This window comes from Neovison vison, chromosome X (assembly GCF_020171115.1).
Source record: "Neovison vison isolate M4711 chromosome X, ASM_NN_V1, whole genome shotgun sequence".
NCBI classification, from domain to species: Eukaryota; Metazoa; Chordata; class Mammalia; order Carnivora; family Mustelidae; genus Neogale; species Neogale vison.
Genome location: NC_058105.1, coordinates 129,890,490 through 129,896,125, shown reverse-complemented (window position 1 = coordinate 129,896,125; position 5,636 = coordinate 129,890,490).

Here is a 5,636-nt window from a genome sequence, read left to right as displayed (position 1 = left end):
GCAGCGAGGCTTCCCAGCTCGGCGCGGCGAGCCGGCTCCCTTTTATTCGCGTCGCCGAGAGGCTTCCCCGAGTCCACGCCTCGGCCCACCCCCACCCTGCCCTGCCCCACCCCGGGGAGACCAGGCGCGGGCCCGAGCCAAGGGACCCTGGCCGCGCGCGCTCTGCGCTCAGCCCTCCTCGCGCCTCTTCATTGCGCCTCGGCCCGGGAGGGCACGCCTCGCCTCCTCCGGCTGGAAGAGCGGACGCGGCCCAGCGCGCACGGCTTTGGGGGGAGAGTGTTCCTGGTCCCGGAGGCAGCCCGGGGACCAGGGGCAGGGGGAGAGGCGGGGAGCGCGCAGCGAGCTGCAGCACACGGTCCGCGCCCGGAGCACGCTTCCTAGCAGGGCTGGGAGGAGGCTTTCTTTCTCCCGGGGAAGCGAGAAGGAGCAGGGTTTGCACTCCTCCGGGCGCGACAGAGTTTTGTCTGGCAGCTTCCCGGCACCCGTGTGCAGGCGGGAGCCGGCAGCCCCCAGCCCCCCGCTGCAGGCCGGGCTGCAACGTGAGACCCGCCGCCACGCCCTCCCGCCTCTCCTGTTGCTCCTGGACGCCCGCCCCTCTGCAGCCGCCAGGGCCCTCCTGCCAAAAAGGTGGAACCGCGCTCCTCCCGCCCGAGGAGCCTGCGGGGGCAGCGCCAGGGCGCGGAACTGTGGGGAGCCTCGGGGTGCTAGCTGGGGGACGTGCGAACGACCTGGGGAGAGCGCAAGGGACAAAAACTGCAGAGCGTGGTGCGCCTATAGCCCATAAGGGGAGGGAAGAAAGGCCATCTGCCTTCCAGAAGGAACCAGACTGGGAGGAAGGGCTCAGGTAAGAACAGCCTTCAGCGGAGGACCCCCGACCCGCCCTGGGGCAAAAGGACGGAGCCACTGAGAAGAGGACCCAAAAAAGGCTGCCCAAGTGCCAATAGCCACGAACGGAACATTCCAGAGGTTGTGGCAGAACCTGACGCGCCGCGCCCCGCACTCTGCTCAGGGCTATTACGAGGTGGCCCCAAACGAGCCTGGGGCTAAGTTGCTTCGGATGCATGGTATCTGGGCTGCCTCAGTTTCTCCTATCAAGCCCAGTGTCCAGAATTCCTCTCCGCCCCTTGCCCAGGGTGGCGCCCACAGGGTAGGTAGTTCCGCAGGAGGCACTGTTTCCTGAATGGGTTGCCTTGCTCTGTGGTGTTCATTTTCAACCATGTGCGTCGATATGTTTTTCAGGGAGTTGTTTTAGGGATTCTCCTTCTGGATGTGCCCCAGACCCACTGACTGGATTTGTAGAAGTCTTGTCCCCAGGACATCTTCGTGTATTTCCTCATGGTATTGGCATGCCTCTACTCCACTGAACAGGAAACTCACATCATCCTCCCCATGGGTGTCCTCTGTGAGACCCCATGGTCAATTTGGGATCTCGCCAAGTCAAGGGGATCCTGACTCAGAAGAATGGGTGGGCCCCCACACCCAGCTGTCTCGCTGCCTTATTAGGGGTACCCAGGCCTAGTCTTCTGGTACTTCTGCCATACTTCTGGTACTTCTGGTACTTCTCCTCCACCAATTCCTCCTTTATTAGATCTCCAGTGGGTCACCCAAATGGGGATGGTTGTCCTCATCATCAAAACAAGTTCTGAAGTTGGATCTGGGTGGCACATGACATCCAAGGTCTTCCCAGATGGTCCCAGTGATGTGGCATCTGCTGGCAGGCCTGATTTTGAAGGATCGGTGGATCTTCATGGAGATTGGAGATCCCATGGTCTTCTCCTCCCCATGTTCGTGCCTGTTCTCTTCTTGAAGTACTTGCTCAAGTCCATTCTTTGCTGCCCAATTTCGTGTCATAGCATTTCCCAACATCCCTGCCCGTCCACGTGGCCCTCTGCTTATAGCCATTTACCTACCTGATGACGCATGTTCAGGCAAAAGGAAGCAATCAGACGTGTCCTAATTAAATGGTAACACAGTGAAACCTGGAAACTGGTATGGGGATAAGCATACCCGAGGGGCTCAGTGAAACTCACTTGGAGCGTGAACAGAGTGCATGACCAGATGATGTTCAATTCTGCTAAGAAACGTGTAGGTTAACTCAGTCCACGACTTGTACAACAAATGCAGGAATATATCATTATGGATTCTCAGTGATTCCATAATTTAAAAGAAGCAGTACTTGGTTGCATATAATCCTTTTGTTTTGACTTTGGTCTTGGCAGCAGTGTCTACTTCCTTGGTGGCTAACCCCATGGGCAGGACCCATGTTCTACCTGTTGAGTCTCCACAGATGCCAACAAGTGTCCTCAAATGCAGAAGGTTTACAGATGCATGTCGGTTGAGTTAAACTCACCTGTTTGCTCGCTCTTGCACCATAGAGCAGGTCGGGGAGGGGAAAGGATGAAGGGTAGGTCAACCAGCTAGGAAAGCTTGTAGCTACCTCAAATGTGCTTGGAGCAGAGGAGTGGTATTGACCTCAATATTGGCCAGAGCCCATAAACTCTTCCCACTAACCAAATGCGTGGAACTCAGTAGACGTGTGGTCCCTCTACAATGTATCAGTTATTACCTTTCTGTGTTCCTCCATGAACTACCAATTCTTGCCTTAAACCAGAATTTTGACAAAAGGTGTGCTACGGCCTGGACTGTGTCACCTCCAAAGTCATATGTGCAAGCCATACCCCTCCACAGGATGGTATGACCAAGTGGGGCCTTTCGTACGTGATTGGATTGAGATGAGCTCATAAGGATGGAGCCGCCATGATGGGATTCGTGCCCTCATAAGTGGAGGAAGAGATCTGAGGTCCCTGTTTCTCTCTACCATGTGAGGTCATGGAGAGAAGACAGGCATCTGTAAGCCAGGAATAGGGTCTGCTCTAGGAGCCAGATCTGCCAGGTTCTTGACCTTGGACTTCCAGCTTCCAGAACCATGGGAAACAAATATTTTGTTCTCTATGACCCCCTCCCCACAGCCTAGGATATTTTGTTACAAATGTCTAAGCTACAATACACTTGGTCATAAACTCTTGCCTAATGTGGTCTTTGATCTGTCTACAAGAGACATCTGTTGGCACAAAAACATCCTTTTTAGAGGCCTCGTGGTGCCATTTACGGGGGCAGCGACTCCTGCGTGCCGAGAGGCCCCAGAGGTAGGCTGGTAGCTGGCAACGTTTGGGAGGCGGTACCTGGAAAAGACATCACTGAGATGTGTGCGCTCTTGAAATCCAATGCTCGGGCAGCTGGGCATTCAGATGGAAATCCTGATGGCTTTCCCGGACCAGTCCCCCGCCTCCAGTTCCTGCCCTCCACCATACTTTTCTCTTTAGGAACAGGGGCATCTGAAACGCTCATGGCTCAGAAATCCCTACTGTCTTTTGCATCGGGGGACCTGCCGTCCACGAGGCTCATATCATGAGAACCTTAGCACTGTTCCTCACGGGAGAAGGGTATGGACGTCCCCTGGAATGGCTTCTGGGCTCGAGCCACACCCATGCTCTTTCCAGACCATGCCATGAGCCCTCCCTAAAATCAGCCTTTCCGAACATAAAAGGAGGGAAATGACATCCCCCTGTCAAGGGTACGGTATTGACAATGGGGATAGGACCCAGAGAGAACCCAGGAGCTGCCCCGTGTTAGTGTCTGCCTTTGGGCGAACCTGTCCTCACTTGTTTTTAATGCATTCTCTCAGTTTTCACCAACGCCCCTCCCCCTGAGTCTTACCCCAAGGAGGAATCCCTGGGGGATACACTGGTTCTTGAATGACATGAAGCTCATAAGGGGACTGAGTTTCAAATGGGAGAGTTTAATACTCCAAGAGACGCCGCCCGTGGCCAGGGCATGACGTGGCTCTTTGCTCAACAGGGACTTTTAAAGTCAGTTCTGAGTCCCGGGATGGCCCCCACTCCCTGCTGCTGGCAGGGCTGACCCTCCGTCCTGTGGGATGATCCGGAGACAGAGAAAAACGTCGACCGAGGAAATGTCTACTTGCATAGCTCGGGAATCCGGGGTCAGCCTCCTGGGTCGATGCAGGCTACTGGCAATGTTGCCGAACACAAGGGGGTATTTTTGCTGTTGGCTCCGAGGGACTAGAGTCAGAAATCGCCGGCTCGGTTGCATATACTAAAAGGCTTCCAGATTTTCTCAGCAGTGTAATGTGAAGGGGCACAGGGTGCCCAGGGAAGGAAAGGTGCCCGTCGGAGACACTCTGCAAATCTCCCCAGCATGGTGGAGTTACCTTTGCAAAATAAGATGGAGAACATCCTGCTCCACTAGTAGGGCCTCAACGTACAGAAACATATCGTGTGTGTCGATGGGAAGTCTGCGGGGTCCCTTGTGGGGGACGCACCCAAAAGGGTTTTTGGGCAAGAGGAAGGGCGTCCATCCATCACTGCCCCTTGTTTGAGCAAAAGCATCTTGGGAGAAGGAAAGTCATAGGCAGAGGCTCCCTCACTCCGGGTCTCCAAATTGTGCTTGCTGGAAAACCACGGCAGGGGGATGAGATTGTGCAATTATTCCTCCCTCCTCCCCCTGCACACTGCCCAGGCCGGTGGCCGGCCGGCAGACGGGGGCAGGCAAGGAGAAGTCAGCGCTCCCTGAAGCTTCCCCTTGAAGACCTCAGCTCCGGATGGCCCTTTGCCAGGAACCGAGATCCGTCGCCCTTTTCAAAATAAAAACTGCCAAAGGTCTCGACTTGAAAATGGTCATCTGAGAAAGATGTCCTCTACATGAGGACTATTCAACACTCTCTAAAGGTATTGTGAAATCTTTTCTTTTTCCTTTTTCTTCTTCTTCTTCTTTTTTTTTTTTTTTGCCTGCATTTGTGCCGATGCTAAGAATGCAAATCAAGTCCTTTCAAGGTCATTTCTTTCAAGGGCATTTCCAGAGGAAGCTGATCTAGAAGGCAGAAGGACAGAACATCCTTTGGTGTGACCCAGCATCTTGGCGGGTCCCCCGAGGAAATTGTCAGGGGATTCCTGTCCCCTGCAGATGTATGAATTCAGGACACCAGGTAAGGCTCCTGATGTTTGGTGACGTCACGTGGAAGAAGTAGCCTCATTAGTGGACAGAACATGCATTATAGAGTTTAAGTCATTCTGGAAACACACCAGTAGGAAAAAACCCTCGTGCCCAGTGGCCCTACCCTGCAGGCCAGGAAAGAGAAGAATGCTGATTTCCCCCACCAGGCAATGCAGGGGTGTGTTTGTCGGCACCACAGCTTAGAAGTCCAAAACCAAAACAAAACAAAACAAAAACCCAAACCAAAACAAAACCCCAAACTGAATTTCAAAGTTACCAACATGCTTCCGTGGTCTTTAAAGACCTAAATAGAATTCACTTGCGAAAAACGTGGAAGGAACGCATGACTCAAGTGGTTATAAATGTTTGAGAGGAGAAAATGACACTCCAACACAAGGCACCAGATTCTTAACCAAGGAGGAAAAGGCGAAGAAAACATGTTGCTGAAACAGAAACGGTGTCGTGTGGTAATAATGACTTCTAATTAGGATTCAAACTCGGATACGACCTGCATGAGTTTCCTGGGGCTGCCTTGACAAATTAGTACCATAAACCAGGAGTCTGAAGAGCCTGGCAAAGGAATTCATCCCCCTGACCCCATCTCTGGAGACCAGAGTCAGGGA